A 23,373-nucleotide genomic window follows, 5' to 3' on the forward strand; every position below is an offset into this window, starting at 1 on the left:
GTGTCGACATCTCTATCTTTACAAAGTTTTAAAAACATTCTTTATACGGTGTGGCTACCTGGAAAGCTTTCCTTCGGAAGTTTACAACTTACGAAGAAATCTACTTCCGATGGTACAAATTCCGCATACTAGGACGTCGCACTTTAAAAGTTTTTACACATACAAGTCGTGCAAATTTTTCAACTCCCTTACTGCCACTGTACAGGTAATAAGAAATGTCAACTTATTTAAAAAAGAAGTTAAGCTGTATCTTTTTGGTTATAACCACTTTGAATTAGAAACGATGCTGAGGACGACCCTATAAACCGTACATGCCTTAGGAAGCTGCAAATATTTAGTATTGATTCTCTTTCATATCTTTGATGATTTAATTTAATGTATATCTTAAACTCTTTATGAAATTTTTATTTTTGTACACCCCACACAAATCAATATACCAAAGCTAGGACTGGCGTTTAGAACTATGTTAAACTTTAATATAAAAAATGCCATATACTTTTCCCATGCTGCATAGTAATTTGAAATTATTTAATGTAATATTGCAATCTTAGGTTAATAAGTATGCATCTAGAAAATGTTTAATAAAATACAATACAATACAATACAATATATACTGTAACGAATTTACTTGCAAATCCTCTTATTTGCAATCCTCTGCTAAGTTCGAATCACTAAACTGTTGAATAAATAACTCCAATTTGTAATAATGCAAAATCGCCTTTATTAAAGTACTTCACAATAACACTCAAACTGTGCAACGAATAGCTTGCTTAATAACCAAACTGATTGATAGCTCAAATGAAACTCTACTATTCAAAATAATACTGCTCTTGCTCGCTAGATAGCGTCTTAGTCGAAACTGCTTGACAACTCAAATCAAACTGAATTCCAGCGCCTCTACAATTGCTGCCTTTTATAATCTTTGATTTCAACCTTCGCATCTTCTAGGCGCTTCCAGAATCTACTAGTCCAGCAGCTCTCAAACTTCTCAGCTGTAACTACAATTGCAAAATTTTATAGTTTTTCTCATTGCATACTTATAGGAGTATCTCAGATATATGCATGTGTTTGTGCATTGACTCTCCGCTGCTCGTATACGTACATGGTACATATGTGTATACGCAATTATTGTTTCGTTTATGTAGATACATAATGATTGATCTATAGATGTGAATTCACGTCACTGCTTAGCATCGGCTTAGAGATGGCAGCACTACTTAGTTTTGCTAATATTGGTAACACTGCCCTCCACCTAAGTCTGATTGTCCCGATTAGACAAATCTCCCGATCTTAACGTTGCCAGCCTTTCCAAATGGACCACTTTCATTTTGGTTCGTGGTTTACCGATGGTTTGTATGCGGTACACTACATCGTTGATCCGTTTTACAACTTTGTATGGGCCTTCCCAATTACACTGCAATTTCGGGGACAAACCTTTTTTACGTTGTGGGTTGTATAACAGCACCAAATCTCCTTCCTGAAAACCTTCTGAATTAAGTGCTTTATCGTATCTGGCTTTCATCTTGTTACTCATAATCTTTGTTCGTTGCCTTATCAGATCATGTATTTCTCTTAGCTCTTCTTCCAAATCACTAGTGGATTTCTTGACATTTCTCTCCGTATTGGCATCTATCCCAAACTTCAAATCAGCTGACAGTCTAAGGTCATTGCCAAAGATTACTTTTGCAGGGGTTTGGCCCGTTGTCTCATGCACTGCTGATCCGTAAGCCATCAAGAATAATGGTACGCGGGTATCCCACTCTTCATGGTACATGTCTACTACTTTCCTTAAGTGCTCCTCCAATGTTCTATTGAATCGTTCTACCATACCATCGGATTGAGGATGCAATGCAGTTGTTTGTGTTTTTCGAATGCCCAATGATTTACACATTTCCTGGAACACAGCTGATTCGAAATTCCTGCCTTGGTCAGAATGTAACTATATTGGTACACCATACCTTGCAACCCATTCGTTTTTAACCACTTCTGCTACTGTTGTTGTTGTTGTTGTAGCAGTGCTTCGCCCCACCTAACAGACGCGACCGATCACAAACTGTCATCAATATCCTCTAACGGGAGTCCAAGGAAACTTGCTGTTTCAACAGGGGTGGACCATAGGGAAAGGGGTGTTAGAGGCGTTGGTTCCACATTACAATTAAAGAGATGGTTGGTGTCATGTGGGGACACATTGCAAGCGGGGCATACATTTTGTATGTCGGGGTTGATTCTGGATAGGTAAGAGTTTAACCTGTTACAGTATCAAGAACGAAGTTGAGCCAGAGTGACACGCGTTTCCCTGGGGAGTATGCGTTCCTCTTCCGCAAGTTTTGGATACTTTACTTTGAGTACTGGGTTCACCGGGCAATTCCCGGCATAAAGGTCCGACGCCTGTTTGTGGAGTTCACCAAGGGCCTGCTTGTGTTTTTTCGCTTCATACGGCTGTGTTCTCAGATGCCGTATTTCCTCAAAATGCTTACGGAGATGACTCCTTAAGCCCCTAGGCGGTGCTGGCTCGTCAATCAGATGTCTGTTGGGATGCCCAGGTTTCTGGGTATTCAACAGGAACTGTTTGGTCAGCATCTCGTTTCTTTCCCTGATGGGGAGTATTCTCGCCTCATTATGTAGATGGTGTTCTGGGGACATAAGAAGACAGCCCGTGGCAATTCTGAGAGCAGTATTTTGGCAGGCCTGTAGCTTCTTCCAGTGGGTAATTTTTAGGCTTGGCGACCATATGGGTGACGCATAGCACGTAATCGGCTGGCTAATTGCTTTGTATGTAGTCATGAGCGTTTCTTTATCTTTTCCCCAGGTACTGCCAGCAAGGGATTTGAGGATTTTGTTACGGCTCTCAATTCTCGGAACAATTGCGGCTGCGTGCTCACCAAAATGTAGATCCTGATCAAACGTCACACCCAAGATTTTGGGGTGTAGGACAGTCGGTAGCGTAGAGCCATCGACGTGGATGTTCAAAATGGTCGACATTTGGGACGTCCATGTTGTAAATAAGGTCGCGGAAGATTTAGTCGGTGATAATGCCAGGTTTCGCGAGGCGAAAAAACTGGAGAGATCAGGGAGGTAGCCGTTTATTTTGTTGCATAGCTCATCGATCTGTGGGCCTGGGCCTGTGGCCATTACTGTGCAGTCATCGGCGTAGGAAACGATTGTGACTCCTTCCGGTGGTGAAGGTAGCTTAGATATGTAGAAATTAAACAAAAGTGGGGATAGGACACCACCCTGTGGCACCCCTTGTTTAATTCTCCTTGGCTTTGATGTTTCGTTTCTAAATAGCACCGATGCCTGCCGACCACCCAGATAATTTGCGGTCCACCTTTTAAGACATGGGGGAAGGGTAGACCCTTCCAGGTCTTGCAGTAACGAGCCATGGTTGACCGTATCAAAAGCTTTTGATAGGTCTAGCGCTACGAGTACTGTTCTATGGTGAGGGTTTTGATTTAAACCGCAATTTATCTGGGTGCTAATGGCATTTAGCGCGGAGGTAGTGCTATGGAGTTTTCTGAAGCCATGCTGATGGGAGGCTAGTTGCAAATTTGCTTGGAAATAAGGGAGCAAAATGGCTTCGAGCGTCTTTGCTACTGGCGATAGGAGAGATATCGGACGATACGACTCTCCTATGTTAGCTGGTTTACCAGGCTTTAGTAGCGGGACCACCTTGGCCATTCTCCATTTCTCGGGTATGACAAAGGTGGAAAGAGACAGGTTGAAGACCTGCGCTAAATATTTGAAACCCTCTTTCCCTAAGCTTTTAAGCATCGGCATGGCTATGCCGTCTGGGCCCACTGCTTTGGATGGTTTAGCGCGACCAATGGCGTCCTCAACCTCTTTAGCGGTGATGGTGATTGGTGACGCGCTGAATTTGTGTTTATGTGCGTGTCTGTTGGCCCTCCGTCTAACTTTGTCGACCGTAGAATGCATTATATATTGTCGGCAGAAAGCGCTCGCGCATTTTTTCGCATCCGACAGCACTTTGTCGCCAAAGGCGATGGAAACTTTGTCTTTGTGCTTGGTCGGATTCGATAGGGACTTTACGGTGGACCAAAGTTTACCCACACCGGTAGAGAGGTTACAACCTCTTAGGTGCTCCTCCCATTTCGCCCGCTTGTGTTCATCCACAAGCAATCTGATGCGTTGGTTTATATCCCTTATTTGGGGGTCGCCTGGATCAAGCTGCCTTATAAGGTCACGTTCTCTCGCTAAGTTTGCGGCCTCCGCCGGGAAGTGGGGCCGGATTTCGGGAATTCTCCCGGCGGGAATGAAACGTGCCGAGGCGGATTCAATGACCTTGCGGAAGGCACGCTCCCCTTGGCGGGCATCAGTCGGGATAGGGAGGGCAGCAAAGAGGTTGTCTGTAAAGGATTTATATTCTTCCCACTTTCCTTTTTTAAAGTTTATGAAAGTGCGTTTTTCGGTGACGATGAAGTCGGCGGTACGCTCGAGCGAAACAAGTATAGGCAGGTGGTCGGATGCCAATGATACCATCGGCTGCCACTTCTGCTACTGTTTCTGCTTCTTGGTTTGGGATTGGGTATACCTCTGGCCATTTACTGAAATAAACCATAACCACCAGTACGTATTTGTTTCCGCGGTTGCTAGTAGGAAATGGACCTGCGACATCCATTGCGATCCTTTCAAATGGTGCACCTGAAAAATACTGCTTCATCTGGCCATGACTTCGGGTTTTGGGCCCTTTCGCTCTGTTGCATACCTCGCAGTTGGCAATCCACTCGGTGACCGACTGACGACAACCAACCCAATAGAATCCCTGCTTAATTTGCTCGAGCGTCTCCGTGATTCCATGATGACCTCCGCTTGGACCATTATGCAGCTCGCTGAGCACTTCAGGAATCCTCTTCCTGGGAACAACTATCAGTATCTTCTTGCGTTGACCATCCTCACTCTCCCATACTCGATGCAAGCAACCGGATATCAATTCTAAACTGTTCCACTGTGCCCAATATGACTTCGCAATGGGATTCTCTGCTGACATCTCCTCTCTGCTTTGTCTTTCGTTTCGTTCGAGCCCTTGCATAACATGTGACAGATCTGTATCTTCTAGCTGACACTTTCTTAGTTGTTCCTTGTCCTATTCATCCGTACACGTTATAGTCATTAGCCGGACATCTATAATGTCTTCTTTAGCCTCGGCCTTTGAACAGTGCTTGCATTCCAGACTACATGGTATTCGTGAGATTGCATCGGCATTTCCATGGGTACTACCTTTTCGATGCTCAATGGAAAAGTCATAGCTTTGTAGTCGCTCGATCCACCGCGACAATTGTCCTTCCGGATTACGGTACTGCAGAAGCCATTTGAACGCTGCGTGATCTGTCCTGACACGGAATCGCTGGCAGTAGTGGTATTTGTGAAAATGTTTAATGCATTCTACCCATGCCAACAGCTCTCTCCGCGTAACACAGTAGTTCCTCTCTGGTTTTCCAATCGAACGGCTGTAATGTGCAACTAGGTACCTTCTCCTGTCCATCGACCAGTTGTGATAAAACGCCTCCTATAGCATATCCACTCGCATCTGTATCTAGAATAAATGTTGCTCCTGGAATCGGATATGCTAACATTGGGGCAGTGCACAAACGCTCCTTCAATGTTTGGAAAGCCACTTCTTGCTCCTTCTTCCATTGAAAAGCTTTGTTTTTTCTTGTAAGCTCATGGAGGCTATGGGCTACGCTGGAAAAATTTGGTACAAATCGGCGGTAATATGTGCACAGCCCAAGGAAAATTCTCAACTCATGTAGGTTCTATGGTCTTGGCCAATCCTTTACAGGCTCTATTTTTTCGTTCGCAGTGCAGATACCCTCTGTCGTTACCTTGTGACCCAAATAATTGACTTCCTTTTTAAACAGCGCACACTTTTTGGGACTTAACTTCAGACCAGCGCCAGCTATTCTCTGGAAAACTTTCTCCAAGTTCTTAAGATGTTCATCAAAGTTCTTGCCCAATACGATGATGTCGTCCAGGTACACCAAGCATGTTTTCCAATGTAGTCCTTTCAATACCTGGACCATGAGTCTCTCAAAAGTAGCTGGTGCATTACAAAGTCCAAAAGGCGTCACTGTAAATTGCCACAGACCATCACCGACACTGAAGGCTGTTTTCTCTTTATCTTCCTCCTTCACCTCAACTTGCCAATAGCCGCTTTCCAAGTCCAGTGTGGAAAACCATTTCGTACCAGATAGCGAGTGCAGAGTGTCGTCAATTCTTGGCAACGGGTAGCTATCCTTTTTCGTAACGTCATTCAACTTCCGGTAGTCCACAAAAACCTCATATTTCCATCCTTCTTCTTTACAAGTACTACCGGTGAGCTCCATGGACTAGCTAATGGTTCGATGACGCCGCTGTCGCTCATTTCTTGTATGATTTGACTCACAACTTCCCGCTTCGCCAGTGCAACACTACGTGGAGCTTGACGGATCGGCCTCGCATCTGCCGTTTCAATTTGGTATTTGGATGGATTTGGAACCATCCTGGTCAAATATTTTCGCGTACTTTAGGAACAGTTGTTTTGCCTTACTCTGATAGGCTTCCTCTAGCCCTTGCGTCCATGCCGTGATGTCATTTGAAAGATCAGTATTACTAGATGAAACGTGTTCCTGGAGCTGTTCACAGTTAATAACTACTTCGGCCTCTTGGCATCTTCCCAAAATAGCTCCTTTGGTCAAATTGAATGGTGACTTGAACTCATTGAGTACTCTTACCGGAATACGTCCATCTTGTTTTGTCATAGCCAGGGTTTTTCCTACAAGTATGTTCAGTGCTGATTTATTTGCTGCTTCGACAACCCACAATTTGTTTGTCCCACAATCTCCATCAACCTTTGCCCAGGTGACTGCTTCTGATTTTGGTGGTATTTGCTGACTCTCTTCCACCAGCACTCGTTTACTGCTGTAGCCTCTCTCGTAGCCGAAATTAAGTGGCACATCCATGTTCCTATATCGATCTTGATGCCTTGGTTGATTAAGAAGTCTACTCCAATTATGATTTCATCAGCAATACCTGCCACTATAAAATTGTGTAGTACCGTGACGTTCCCAATTGCTAATTCACATTCTACTTCTCCAATTACCTGGGTGTCCTCTCCCGTGGCTTTACGTAAGCTTGATCCAAGCAATGGTCTTATCTTCGTGTTGACTAAATCTGATCGAATGATGGAATGGGATGCACCCGTATCTACAGTCAGTAAACGTTCCTTTCCATCCACATGTCCTCCGACAGTAAGATTGCTTGACCTTCTTCCAATTTGCGAGACAGAGATTATGAGGCATTCAATTGAGGGAGCCAGCTGTCGCGCCTTGCGACTGACTCTCTTTAGTTTAACGATTGAGTGGACTTGGAGATTTGCTCATCTCCTTCAGCTCTGCGTTTACGACCACCCACATTGTTGGAACTGTTAGGGTTGGTGTTGCAATGTCGTGCAATATGACCTGGGTTGCCGCACTTGAAACATTTAATAACTCCGGCATTTTTCTGCTGTGATCCCTTCAGTGCTTCCAAAATTGTGTCTACCCAATCTGGTCTTTCCACTTCCAAACGATGAGCTTTGTATGCTGGTTTACTCAATAGTGAGGCAGTTTCCTGAGTCAGTGAATGTGATACCGTCTCTGCAAATGTTGGCTTTGGGTTTGCGTATGTGGCTCGCTTCGTTTCGACGTCCCGTATGCCATTTATAAAGCTCTGAATTTTTACTCTTTCGGTGTATTCCATGGGTGCGTCGGCATTCGCCAAATGTACAAGCCTTTCGACATCTGAAGCAAACTCCTGCAAAGTCTCATTTGGTTTTTGGTAGCGGTTTTGCAACTCAATTTGGAATATCTGTTTTTTATGCTCGATTCCATAACGTCGTTCTACAGCAGCCATCAATGCTTCATAACTGTTCCGTTCGTACTCTGGAATCGTCTGTAAGATTTCGGCAGCTGGTCCTTTCAATGCTACGAAGAGTGCAGCAACTTTATCTTCAGCATTCCAGTTGTTCACTGTTGCGATCTTCTCAAATTGTAGCTTAAAGACCTGGAAAGGAACAGAACCGTCAAAGGATGGTGTTTTTACCTTTGGATTACTCGCTGAAACTGTTGGGCGATTTAATTGCAACTCCTGTATACGACCTCTCAAAGCTTCTATTTCAGCATCAATTTTGTCCTCGAGCTGCACAATTTTTGTATCCTGTGCTTCCAGCTTTGATGTTACCCTTGCTTCCTATGCTTCCAACTGCGAAGACATTTGCGCCACCTGCAATGATAAGTGCTCCTCTTGTGCTTCCATCTTAGATGTTATACGTGTCTCTTGCGACTCCAGTTGGGATGCATTTTTTGTCTTCTGCTCTTCCAGTTGGGATGCCATATATGTCTTCTGTTCTTCGAGCTGTGTAGAAATTTGTGTTTCCTGTGCTTCAATCTTCGATGTTATGCATGTCTCCTGCGATTCCAATTTTGATGTTACTTGCGACGCCATTTCTGAAATGCGTACCTCCTGTGATTCTAGTTGGGATGATATTTGCGACGACATTGATGTTACTGTCGATGTTTGAGCAGCTATTGCAGCCAATATCTTGTTCAAGTCTGTGCTCGTAACTGTCTGCGATGTTTCATTTTTCTCTTCAATTTTTGTTGTTGTCGCGTCCCCATCAGGATAAAAGACATACTCGTCCACATCAATTCCTTCTGCTTCCATTGCCTCTCGTAGCCGTGCCTAAAGTTCGAGTTTAACGCCGCTTGTATTCAATCCACGGCTCTCCAACTCCTTCTTCAGTTGCTGAATCTTCAATTCACCGAACTTTGCCATGTCCTTGTTGTCCTCCGAAATTTATTCAACAATTCCTCTTCTGACACCAATTGTAACGAATTTACTTGCAAACCCTCTTATTTGCAATCCTCTGCTAAGTTCGAATCACTAAACTGTTGAATAAATAACTCCAAATTGTAATAATGCAAAATGGCCTTTATTAAAGTACTTCACAATAACACTCAAACTGTGCAAGGAATAGCTTGCTTAATAACCAAACTGATTGATAGCTCAAATGAAACTCTACTATTCAAAATAATACTGCTCTTGCTCGCTAGATAGCGTCTTAGTCGAAACTGCTTGACAACTCAAATCAAACTGAATTCCAGCGCCTCTACAACAGCTGCCTTTTATACTCTTTGATTTCAACCTTCGCATCTTCTAGGCGCTTCCAGAATCTACTAGTCGAGCAGCTCTCAAACTTCTCAGCTGTAACTATAATTGCACAATTTTATAGTTTTTCTCATTGCATACTTATAGGAGTATCTCATATATATGCATGTGTTTGTGCATTGACTATCCACTGCTCGTATACGTACATGGTACATATGTGTAGACGCAATTATTGTTTCATTTATGTAGATACATAATGATTGATCTATGGATGTTAAATCACGTCACTGCTTAGCATCGGCTTAGAGATGACAGCACTCTTTAGTTTTGCTAATATTCGTAACAATACTATATATACGACCGATCTCATCAATTTTTTCAGGAAATTATATGGTGAAGTTTGAAGCTTCAATCTGATAATTGAGTAAGATATGACAAAAATCCTGGCGGCCACCGTGGTGTGATGGTAGCGTGCTCCGCCTATCACACCGTATGCCCTGGGTTCGCACCCCGGGCAAAGCAACATCAAAATTTTAGAAAGAAGGTTTTTAAATTAGAAGACAATTTTTCTAAGCGGGGTCGCCCCTCGGCAGTGTTTGGAAAGCGCTCCGTGTGTATTTCTGGTCCCGTCCAGCCAATTTGTAGTGAAAATCAAGAGGAGCACGACGAAATTGGAAGAGAAGCTCGGCCTCAGATCTCTTCGGAGGTCATCGCGCCTTACATTTATTTTTTTTTTTATGGCAAAAATCCTCTTTTTCCGAAAAATCGATTGTATGGAGGATATGTGCTATAGTGGTCCGATCCTGCCGGTTCCGACAAATATCTAATCGGACACCCATATACACCCGCTCACCAAATTTTATTAAGATATCTCAAGAATTGAGGGACTAATTTGCATACAAACAGACAGACGGACAGACGGGCATGACTAAATCAACTCAGCTCTTCATCCTGATTATTTCGTTATACTTAATGGTGGGTCTATCTAGTTTCCTTTAAGGACTTACAATTTTGGGTTTCGTGACGAAATTAATATACCATTTCATTTTCATGAAAGATATAAAAATAGGTAGGTACTTTGTGTGAGGATGCAAAGCTTCACGTTTTTTGTGGTCTGCATGTAAAAACTATGACTACGAATCACGTATTTCAAAAATATATGAAGTAAACGTAACTATTTGATGAAATTTTATGAATTTTTAAGCTTCTAGCCGTAAAAAAAGGGCAATAATGACAGTTAATGTGAAGTATATAATATATATACCACAGATCTCTATGATTTTTTCAGACAAAAATATATGCTATATACGTAAGCATTTGGTGAAATTTGAAGCTTCTAGCTGTTAAAACGGGACAGAAATTGCGCAAAGTTTCTTATCTGAACAATCGGTTGTATGGGATATATACTATGTATACCATCGATCTCAATGATTTTTTCAGACATCAATATATGCTATACAAGTAAGCATTTGGTGAAATTTGAAGCTTCTAGCTGTTAAAACGGGACAGAAATTGCGCAAAGTTTCTTATCTGAACAATCGGTTGTATGGGATATATACTATGTATACCACCGATCTCAATGATTTTTTCAGACATCAATATATGCTATACAAGTAAGCATTTGGTGAAATTTGAAGCTTCTAGCTGTTAAAATGGGGCCGAAATCGCAAAAAAAAAAATGTATACTATATATATACTATATATACCATCATATATATATTATATATATCACCGATCTCTATGATTTTTTGACACAACAATATATACGTAAGGAATCGGTGAAATTTGAAGGTTATAGCTGTTCAAATGGGGTAGAAATTGCGAAAAGTTTCTTATCTGAACAATCGGTTGTATGAGATATATACTATATATACAACCGATCTCATCAATTTTTTCATACAACAATATATGCTATATACGTAAGCATTCGGTGAAATTTGAAGCTTCTAGCTGTTAAAATGGGGCTAAAGTTGCGAAAATATATATATATGCTATATATATATATACTATATATACCGCCATATATATACTATATATACCACCGATCTTTATGATTTTTTCAGACAACAATGTATGCTATATACGTAAGCATTCGTTGAAACTTGAAGCCTCTATCTCTTAAAATAGGGCAGTAATTACGAAAAGTTTCTTATCTGAACAATCGGTTGTGGGGGATATATATTATATATACGACTGATCTCATCAATTTTTTCAGGCAACAATATGTGCAATATACGAAATTATATGGTGAAGTTTGAAGCTTCAATCTGTTAAATTGAGTAAAATATGACAAAAATTCTCTTTTTCCGAAAAATCGGTTGTATGGAGGATATATGCTATAGTGGTCCGATCCGGCCGGTTCCGCCAAATGTCTAGTCGGACACCCAAATACACCCGCTCACCAGATTTTATCAAGATATCTCAAAAATTGAGGGACTAGTTTGCATACAAACAGACAGACGGACATGGCTAAATCAACTCAGCTCTTCATCCTGATTATTTCGGTATACTTAATGGTGGGTCCATCTATTTTCCTTTAAGGGCTTACAATTTTCGGTTTCGTGACGAAATTAATATACCATTTCATTTTCATGAAAGGTATTAAAATAGGTAGGTACTTTGTGTGAGGATGCAAAGCTTCACGTTTTTTGTGGTCTGCATGTAAAAACTATGACTACGAATAACGTGTTTCAAAAATATATGAAGTAAACGTAACTATTTGATGAGTTTTGAAGCTTCTAGCCGTAAAAAAGGGCAAAAATGACAGTTTATATGAAGTATATAATATATATACCACCGATCTCTATGATTTTTTTAGACAACAATATATGCTATATACGTAAGCATTTGGTGAAATTTGAAGGTTCTAGCTGTTAAAACGGGCAGAAATTGCGCAAAGTTTCTTATCTGAACAATCGGTTGTATGAGATATATACTATGTTTACCACCGATCTCAATGATTTTTTCAGACATCAATATATGCTATGTACGAAAGCATTTGGTGAAATTTGAAGCTTCTAGCTGTTAAAATGGGGCCGAAATCGCAAAAAAAAATATATATATTATATATATACTATTATATACCATCATATATATATTATATATATCACAGATCTCTATGATTTTTTGCCACAACAATATATAGTATATACGTAAGCAATCGGTGAAATTTGAAGCTTATAGCTGTTAAAATGGAGCTAAAATTGCGAATATATATATATATACTATATATATATGTAGGAATGATTCTGAAGGGCTGCGGATTTATTCATACTCTTTACTTTACTTTAAAACTACTGTTGTATCTATGTGTTTGATTTTATAAAATCGTCACGTTCGCTTTTGGAATTCTTGTAGAATTCTTTCAGTTGTAACGAGTATTAAAAAACTGATCGTACATACATACATCGAGAGAAATGATCACATTTACAAAATAATTTTAAATAAATTTTAAAATACTTATATACTAATAAAATATTCGAATGTTTATATAACCTACTAATTTAATTCAATAAATTATATCTTATTTTAAATTAAGACAACGTTTAATCTACAAATTGGGGGCTCCACCGTAGAGTCAGTCGTGAAAGAGTCATTAAAATGAACTATTTATGTGGATTTTTTTTTTTTTAATTTTATTCATAGGGGAAGGAATGATTGATTGGATGAAAACAGGAAAGGTCAGAAAACAATGAAATCATAGAGGAACGAAAGATTGGTTGGATGAAGACAGAAAAGATCAGAAAGCAATGAAATCATATAGGAACGAATCATTGGGCGAATAAATAGAAAATAAGGGAGTTTATAATATTGAAGTGAAGAAATCATTCAAAGTTATCGAAACCTGCATCATCGGGTGAGAGGTACAAAAAATTAAGTAAGTTATTTGTTCAAGTCCGCATTATCGGCTAAGCAGAGAACGAAAACAACGAAGAAATTATGGAATTATGGTTTTATAAAGATTTCTGGTAAAAAAAAAAAAAAAACGAAACGAATAACGACCGTTATTTTGTGAATTTTGTTTTTAAATAAAGCATAGACTTTAAGATTGGTGTTGTGAAGTTTTTACAATTTTGAGAATGGATAAGGCACAAATAGAATGTATGACAATAACAGTTGAAAGAGAAATTAAGAGAGGAGAATTTGTTGACCACGGGTCGTAAAAAATAACTTCAAGAAAGATTGTTCCAACATTTTGGCCATTCTGCGAATGATGATGAATCGGTTCAATCGGTGTATGAAGAAATTGCTAATGAAAGAGTGTTTCCAAATGTTGTAGTTCATCAACCTCAGTTCAATCCACAAAGGATGTAATTGATAGTCTTACGCAGTTTAAGGGAGTAGGTAGACCAGATGTTCATAAATTTTTAAAGGAGTTTGAACAAAATGCTCAAATTGTAGGATGGAGTAATCTTTAGAAATTCATTTATGCAAAACAATTGCTGCCAGGGGCTGCAAAGCTGCGAAGCCAGTTTGATATTCAAACATGGTCAGCTTTGAAAATTGTCTTAATAAATGAGTTTGGAGAGCGGGTATCTTCGGCTGATATCCATAGATTATTGAGAAATCGTAAAAAACATTCTAATGAAAGTTTTTTAGAATATCTTTACTCTTTGATGGAAATAGGTGGACGAATTAATCTAGAAGAGCTAAGTATTATTGAATATTTTATTGAAGGTATAACAAGGCTGTATTATATCAGGCAAAGGATATTGCAGAATTAAAACTTCTAATGCGTGTGTATGAAAGAATTCGTGGTAGTCAAGTTCGACAAAGCAGACCATTTTCAAATGGAACAATGAGTAGTAAAGATAAAAGATGTTTCAAATGTGGAAGTGATTCCCATTTAGCTAGTGTATGCTCAAAAATAAAATGCTTCAATTGTGGTCAACTTGGTCATAAATCTTTTGAATGTAAAAAGGTTAAAAAAGAATCGAAAGAAAATACAAATAAAGCTAATACGGTAGAAGGTTGGGGAGAGTAAAATTTAAAAATGTCAAATTTTGTGAGAATAATTTTCAATTTTCAGCTTTAGTCGATACAGGTTGTAATCTTTGTCTTATGCGATATGATACGTTGATGAAAAGTGAATTAGAAGTTCTAATTAGGTTGGAGCAAAAGGAGTTGCTTGGAATTGGGGGTTATAGGATTCGTACATTAGGAAGTTTCAAAACAAAGTTCGAAATTGATCATATTGAATTCAATTTGAAATTTTATTTAATACGTGATGAAGATATGAGTTATGCAGCTATTATAGGAAATGCTGTTTTGGAAATAGCAGACTTGGTTGTAACAAAGGAACAAGTAGCATTTTTTAAGTTAGATGGCAAATGTGAAGGAAAGAATGACAATATGCAGGATAGATTGGTTAAAAACGTAGAAAATTGTGGTTGGATTCGAGAACTAGATACAGTGTATGTTGTTTGTGAGGAGGCTAGTTTTGAGCAGGAAGTTGAAATAAGCCATTTACCTGATTATCTCGGTAAAGAAATAAGGGAATTAGTAATCAATTATGAACCGCATAATAATGTTAAGTCACAGTGATAAATGAAGATTTTATTGAGCGATGAAGTTCCGGTATACCAAGCACCCAAACATATGTCGTATGAAAATCAAATTTTTGCTGAAAAGCAAATTTCGGAATGGCTTGATAAAAACATAATACGGCCTAGTGTATCTGAATATGCAGCACCCATTGTGTTAGTAGCGAAAAAGGATGGAAGCAAACGGTTGTGCTGTGGCATTAATTGATGATGCTGTTGATAGATTACAAAAAGCTAAAGTTTATACTACTCTTGATTTAAAAACTGGATATTTCCATGTGCCCATTCACGAGGAGTCGAAGAAGTACACAGCTTTCATAAGACATAATGGTCAGTTTGAATTTAACTGTGTACCGTTTGGTCTTTCAAATGCTCCATCAGTCCTTTGTAGATACGTTAACGTTGTCCATAGACCGTTAATCCAAAGTGGGCATGTGATTGTCTACAAGGACGATGTTATTATACCAGCTAAAGATGAGCTTGAAGGATTAAATAAGTTACGCTGAAAACGGGTTAAAGATGAAATGGTCAAAGTGTCAATTTCTGAAAAGGAGAGTAGAATCTTTAGGATATGTAATTGAAAATAGTACCATTACTCCATCGGCGCATAAAACGAAAGCAGTTTCAGCTTTTCCTTGCCCGAAAAATGGGAAGGCTTTACAGCGATTAATAGGTCTTACTTCTTGCTTTCGGAGATTCATAGAAAACTATGCTATTATTGCTAAGCCACTGACAGATCTCTTAAAGAACGATGTACAATTTAAATTAGGGGAAAAAGGGATAACAGCATTTAAGCAATTGAAGGATGCTCTTGGGAAAGCACCTGTTTTAAAATTGTACGGTCCTACGGCATATTGCGAAATTCATACAGACGCTTGTAAGTATGGGTATGGAGCCGTGCTTCTACAAAAAGATATTGATGACCAGATTTTACATCCAGTACAAGTTATGAGTCGCAAAACTACACCGGTGGAAGAGAATTATCATTCTAATGAATTGGAGGCTTTGGCTATTATTAACGCACTGAAGAAATGGAAAATATATGTTATGGGTAGAATTTTAAAATAGTCACTGATTGTAATGCATTTACCATGACTATGAAAAAGAAGGATGTACCAGTTCGGGTTTCTAGATGGGCTTTATTTTTGCAGGATTTTGATTACGTGTTGGAGTACCGTTCTGGATCTAAAATGAGGCATGTAGATGCTCTCAGTCGTATGTATTGTACGGTTATAGAAGATTCACTAAAGCATAAATTGAAACAAGCACAAAAAATTGATAAATGGGTTAAAGCAGTACGGCAGATAGTTGAAAAGGAGGATTATGAAGATTATTATTTGAAACATGATATTTTATTTAAAGACCCAAATAAGGAGTTGGTGGTAGTACCAGAAGCAATGGAGACGGAAATAATAAGAGACGGACATCAGAAAGGACATTTTTCTGTGAAAAAGACACAGGATTATATTGGAAACACGTTTTATATACCAAAATTTTATAGAAAAATACATACAGTTGTAAAAAGTTGCATTGAATGTATAGTGACAAATGCTAAAACGGGGCGTAATGAAGGTTATTTAAACTCGATAGATAAAGATGATAGGCCTCTGGTAACATTTCATATTGATCACGTAGGTCCAATGCAGACGTCAAACAAAAATTATGCATATATTTTAGTAATTGTTGATGGATTCACGAAGTTTACTTGGCTCTATCCAACGAAGAACTGTGGTTCTGAGACTGTTATCGATAGGATAAAAAAATAATCAGCTGTATTTGGTAATCCAAAGCGGATTATAACCGACAGAGGAACAGCATTCACTATTGATGCGTTTAAAAAATACTGTGTAGAATCTGATATTCCACACTTGTTAATTGCAATGGGTGTACCTCGTGGTAATGGGCAAGTGGAAAGGGTGCATCGAATAGTAGTTCCAATGCTAGCTTAGTTATGAAAATCCTTCAATGTGGTACAAATATACAGATAAAGTTCAACAATTTATGAAAAGCACGCCACCTCGCAGTACGAAAATATCTCCATTTAAATTACTCACAGGTGTTAATATGAGGTTAGATGATTTAAAGGATATTAGGGTTTTAGTTGAGGAATCGGATTTAGCAGATTTTAATTTTGAAAGGGATGAAAGTAGAGAATTGGCTAAGGAAAATGTAGCAGAAATACAAGCAGAAAATTGTAGACATTTTGATAAGAAAAGAACACCAGATTCTAATTTTAAAGTAAATGATTTAGTAGCGATATTGAGAACCCAATGTGGAGTGGGAATGAAGGTAAGACCAAAATTTTTAGGTCCTTATAAAGTTACAATATGCTTTAATTATGGGAGTTACGAGGTAGAACGAGTTAGAGATACTGAGGGTCCGAGAAAAACTACAACTGTTTCTGAATATCTTAAAATATGGCCGCCATCATTAGAGGCCGAATGAACGCAGGATGGCCGAATGTAGGAATGGTTCTGAAGGGCTGCGGATTTATTCATACTCTTTACTTTACTTTAAAACTACTGTTGTATCTATGTGTTTGATTTTATTAAATCGTCACGTTAGTTTTTTGAATACTTGTAGAATTTTTTCAGTTGTAACGAATATTAAAAAACTGATCGTACATACATACTAGAGGTTTACGCCGATGACTTTATCGGCGGCGGCGGCGTAGGCGGCGCGCCGGCGTACACCGGTGTTCTTACTTTAAAAGTTTGATTTTTCTATTTAAAAAAATAATATTTAGGAAAGGTTTTGTTTATAGGTATTTAAGGAAATCAACATGTTGGCCATTTCGGAAAGATCCGGGGTTTTTGCATCAAAATCTCGCAGAACGTTCAAAAATTTTCGGGAGTAGCTCCTTGCGAAGGGATTGTCCCTCGTTCGCATGCTCCAGAGAGGCTTCGAACCTAACCCCGATCTTTGGAATTGGTACTGCTGCGTCTGCTGAAAAGAAATAGAGATACATAAAGTACTCACACTTTTGCCTGTATATCTCGTGCAAAGCGTAGTTTCACTTAGGGTTAACTCCTAATAATCGTCGCGAACACAATTTCTTTAAATCGTTTGTCGCTCCTTGGCGGTCACGCATAAAGGCGACTTAGGGTTGCTATGAATGGGCTATTAATACTCATGACTATCGTGGCACAGGGCGCCTGTTTTTAAGAGCTAAAATTTCCGATGTGCGAACAGTAGGAATCCCTACCACCAGTCGCTACCACGCCTCCTGAGCCTCACACCATATGCCAGTACAGAAGCTATAGGACTGCGACTTCGAACTCATACCTTCGTCGACGTCACTTTCCTAGAAGCTCTAGGTATAGCTCCAAAGACTTTCCAACGGATGCTTTTGTCGCGCTATGCTGCCGAGCTACACTTTGAAACGTTAGGGAGTGACTATTCGGCCAAAGATGCCGCTCTCGAAATCATAAGCAGTCTAATTGGATGTCATTGCGTCATGGGTGAAAATCCGTATAATCCTCGGCGCATCTACATAATTAAAATTTTACAAGGACCCTGGATAAAATTCTTAAAATGTAGACCAAAGATTGCAGACGTTTGTGTTCACAACATTGATTTCAATAGTCTTCGTTAAATCAAATTGTAATGAAAGTCGACGGATTTTAAGTTGAAAGTTGTTAACTACTGTTTTCCGGCCTTACGATATAGGAGCTCATTATGGATGACCGCGTAGCTTCAGTTTTCAGACAAGTTCGACTGTCCGCTGCGTTAGGGCAATATCACACACGGTCATTAGTTCCACTGTCTTGGGAAAGATTTTGCTTTACCACTTTGAGTGTTCTGGCGAAGGACAAAGCTTCACCTCGTAAATATATGTGCCTACGTATTCACAATTGTAAAAGCAGCCGTAACGTGTAGGTGATATTTAAACTTGGTTGATAGGCTATAATCAATGTGATTCACTCCAGGGGACTAGTTTTGGATAGGACCGCCAACTTTAGGAAATGTCAAACCGGAAGACTTGGGTGTTGAAGGATGAAGTGTGAAAATCAAAATTAACATTTCAGACGCTATTGTGTAGTTTCGCAAATAAACAACAGACGTTTGAATGTAAGCCCAAGTGATTGTTCAAACCCTCTCATAAGTACATATATCCTCAACTTAAGTATAAGGTAAGAATAATTTCAAAGGAGTGTTTATGCCCCTAGAACCTACTAAAGGATTTTGCATCGCTGATTTCGCTTATTCTTGAGGACAGTTTAAAAACATGTTCGCCTTGAGTCATTTTATTTGAATTAATTGTTCATTACTAATTTTTTCAAAAATGCAAAGTGAGCATATAAATTTATTATATAACTTTTCTATTAGTATTTTGTTTTAATAACTTGGTGAATTGGGTGATTGAAAGTCTGTGTTAAGCTGACATCGAAAGCGCCTGTTATTTTAAATAACTTTTGAATAGTTATAAAGAGTTAAATTTCGTAATTAGTTTCTTATAACTGGCAGTGATGCGCATCCGTTGATACCACTTTCACAATTTTCGACATGAACAATAAATGGCCTAAACAGTCTTAAACGAGTAGAAAATATAGTAACGCGCCGGACGCCGCACCGCCACGCCGATATTTTTGACATTCGGCGGCGGCGTGCGAAAAACGACGAAAATCGGCGGCGACGTATATCTCTAATACATACATCGAGGGAAATGATCACATTTACAAAATAATTTTAAATAAATTTTAAAATACTTATATACTAATAAAATATTTGAATGTTTATATAACCTACTAATTTAATTCAATAAATTATATCTTATTTTAAATTAAAACATTGTTTAATCTACATATATACTATATATACCACCACATATATACTATATATACCACCGATCTTTATGATTTTTTCTGATAACAACATATGCTATATACGTAAGCATTCGTTGAAAGTTGAAGCCTATAGCTCTTGAAATAGGGCAGTAATTGCGAAAAGTTTCTTATCTGAACAATCGGTTGTGGGGGATATATACTATATATACGGCCGGTCTCATCAATTTTTTCAGACAACAATATGTGCAATATACGAAATTATATGGTGAAATTTGAAGCTTCAATGTGTTCAATTGAGTAAGATATGACAGAAATCCTTTTTTCTGAAAAATCGGTTGTATGGAGGTTATATGCTATAGTGGTCCCATCCGGCCGGTTGCGACAAATGTCTAATCGGTCACCCAAATACACTCGCTCACCAAATTTTATCAAGATATCTCAAAAATTGAGGGACTAGTTTGCATACAAACAGACAAACGGACAGACGGACTTGGCTAAATCAACTCAGCTCTTCATCCTGGTTATTTCGGTATACTTAATGGTGGGTCTATCTATTTTGCTTTAAGGACTTACAATTTTGGGTTTCGTGACGAAATTAATATACCATTTCATTTTCACGAAAGGTATAAAAGTAGGTAGGTACTTTGTGTGAGGATGCAAAGCTTCACGTTTTTCAAAAATATATGACGCAAACGTAACTATTTGATGAAATTTGATGAATATTGAAGCTTCTAGCCGTAAAAAAGGGGCAAAAATGACAGTTTATATGAATTATATAATATATATACCACCGATCTCTATGATTTTTTCAGACAACAATATATGCTACTAGCGGACCCCGTTGCACTTCGTAGCAACCAACCAAAAAAAGAAATGAAAGATTATAATTTTTTTTATGAAATGAATGCATTGTATTTCAAAATTATTAATTTCAATCCAAAACCTTTGGATATACAATATTTTTAGTTTGCCTATTGGAAGCGAGCACAAACAAACAATTTGGAGTTCCAACTCTTGAGCAGGCCACGTATAGCTGTCCATGTGAAAAGCACGGCTCCTCAACATTTAATCCGCATATTTGAAACGTTTGTCCTTGTGCCTTATTGATGGATATGACAAATGATAGACGCACTAGGAATTGCAAACGCTTGATTTCAAAGGGCATGTCTGTTGGAATCAGTGGAATACGTGGTATGAGTACAATTTCATTTTTCGCTGTTCCGGTCAATATTGTCGCTTCAATTAAATTCGGCATCAATTTTTTTACTACTAATCTTGTGCCATTGCATAGTTTTGGTGCATTTAAATTCCGCAGTAAAATAATTGATGAGCCAACCTTTAAATTCAAATAATGCGTGGCATACCAGGTGGTTCCAATGAATTCAAAAATTCAATTGGATAATTCACTGCATCATCTGCATTCATTGCGCTATCAACAGATTTATATGATGTCGCTGCACCTGGCAATTTTTCTTGAATCTGATAATTGATTGCATTGACGTGTAAATTTTTTGGTGCCTGTATTGCGCGTTCTCTCAACCAATTGTGATTCCTGTAATTTTTAATAATATTTGGAAACACACTTACAATCAACTCTTCTGTTGATTGGAGAATGGTACAGAAATTGTTCGGCAATGTAATCAATCCATTTGTATTATCGGCTCGAATTTTCCATTGCCAATATCTAACAATTGCTTCGAAAACCGATCTGCAGATTGGTCGTTGTGAAATTGAACGCGCATATTTATGTTCAATGTCAATTTTTGCACATGTCGCCACAGAAGAGAAGACTTTAAACACGCGTTGATCTTATCCGCCGGTGTTGATCGTGGAACCACAGGAAATATTTGTCGAAAATCCCCTGAAAATAATATTAATGCACCACTAAAAATTTCTTGATTCTGACGTAGATCTTGCATTGTACAGTGTAATGCTTCCAGCGATTTTTTATGCATCATTGTACATTCATCCAATAGAATAATTGCTGCTTGTTGCAAAACTTTTGCCATCGCAGAGTTTCTTGAAATATTGCACGTGGGATGTTCAATCACCTGTTAATTTGAAAATAATTACATTTTAATTAATATCGATTAAATTTTAAAGTAATCAATCAATAAATATAAGCATACCTGCACATTCAACGGCAATTTTAATGCAGAGCGCACTGTTCGTCCACCATCCAATAGAGTAGCAGCGATTCCCGACGAAGCAAGTGCCAATGCAATTTTTCGTTGCGATCGAATGGCTGCCAAAATGAGTGATATCACAAATGTTTTTCCCGTACCACCAGGCGCATCCAAAAAATATAATCCACCGACTTCATTTTGTACCGCTTGAATGATGGTATCATAGACATGTTTTTGATGGTCATTTAATTTAGGAACATTCAAATTCACAAATGTTTGCAATTCATTGGGATCATACTGTTGTTCACGTTGCAATTCTCGATCAAATAAATTATGCATTGGACGATTGGGTGATGACAAACCTAATTGCCCTAATCATTTATTTGCACTCGTAAGGCACATATCTTCAATCGCTATCAATGCCTCATTATACATTTCCAATGAAATCAGCAAATCAGTGTTTCTTGTGTGATGACGCATTCGAATCAAATAGTCTTCTGCCATAAAATCTTTGTATTTATTCCACAATTCAAGAGGATTTGAAGGAAAACATGTTGACACGATTATGGCATGTAAGATACGTATTTGGTGTGGAGAAGAAGCAATCGACGCATCGTGAAGCGTTAAATCCCAATGCGCATCATTTTCAAGCAAACCTAATTGCTCGCATGCTTCACAATACTTCATACATAAATAACCATTCACTCTTCGCAAATGTTGAAATGAACGTGGCCCAACAACATTTACTAACAAAAATCGCAAATAATAACATTCTGCATTGTTTGGATGAACTGTGTACAATCTTCCCATGGTATCTGCAAAAAAAAAACACCCGGATGGCCATTAAGAGGTGTTCCTTGTTTACGTCGTTACCATGAATGCGTGCGATGAGTGGGAGTGTGTGTTTGTATGTATGCAAATTATTAACTTAACGAAGATATGTTGGAAACGCAGGTGTGAACAATAGTTACCATCAGAAGAAAGTGATTGATAAACATTTGCATTTGGACAGGTTCATCTGTTTAACATTTGTATGCTGTCTATGAAATTAACTTGTAATAGGTTGGATCGATTTTTTTCGTTAGGTCGGACCGAAATGTAAATTTTTTTTTCAAATTTTGAATTTTTTCTAAAAAAAAATCATAACTCAAGAATGGCTAAACCCGATTTGGGATGTCAAAATCAACTAACCATCATCTCTCCTTCCTGTATCTTTCCTAAAAATGTCATGGCAATCTTTCTATCCGTTCTCGAGTTATAGAGTTACAATCAAAATGTACACTTCTTTTTATATACATATATAGATATACGTAAGCATTAATGAAATTTGAAGCTTCTAGCTGTTAAAATGGGGTAGAAATTGCGAAAAGTTTCTTATCTGAAAAATCGGTTGTATGAGATATATACTATGTATACCACCGATCTCAATGATTTTTTCAGACATCAATATATGCTATATAGGTAAGCATTCGTTGAAATTTGAAGCCTCTAGCTCTTAAAATAGGGCAGTAATTACGAAAAGTTTCTTAGCTGAACAATCGGTTGTGGGGGATATATACTATATATATGACCGATCTCATCAATTTTTTCAGGCAACAATATCTACAATATACGAAATTACATGGTGAAGTTAGATGCTTCAATCTATTAAATTGGGTAAGATATGACAAAAATCCTCTTTTTATGAAAAATCGGTTGTATGGAGGATATATGCTATAGTGGTCCGATCCGGCCGGTTCCGACAAATGTCTAATCGGACACCCAAATACACCCGCT

Source organism: Eurosta solidaginis, chromosome 5, assembly GCF_040869045.1.
Source record: "Eurosta solidaginis isolate ZX-2024a chromosome 5, ASM4086904v1, whole genome shotgun sequence".
In the NCBI taxonomy this organism is placed as follows: Eukaryota; Metazoa; Arthropoda; class Insecta; order Diptera; family Tephritidae; genus Eurosta; species Eurosta solidaginis.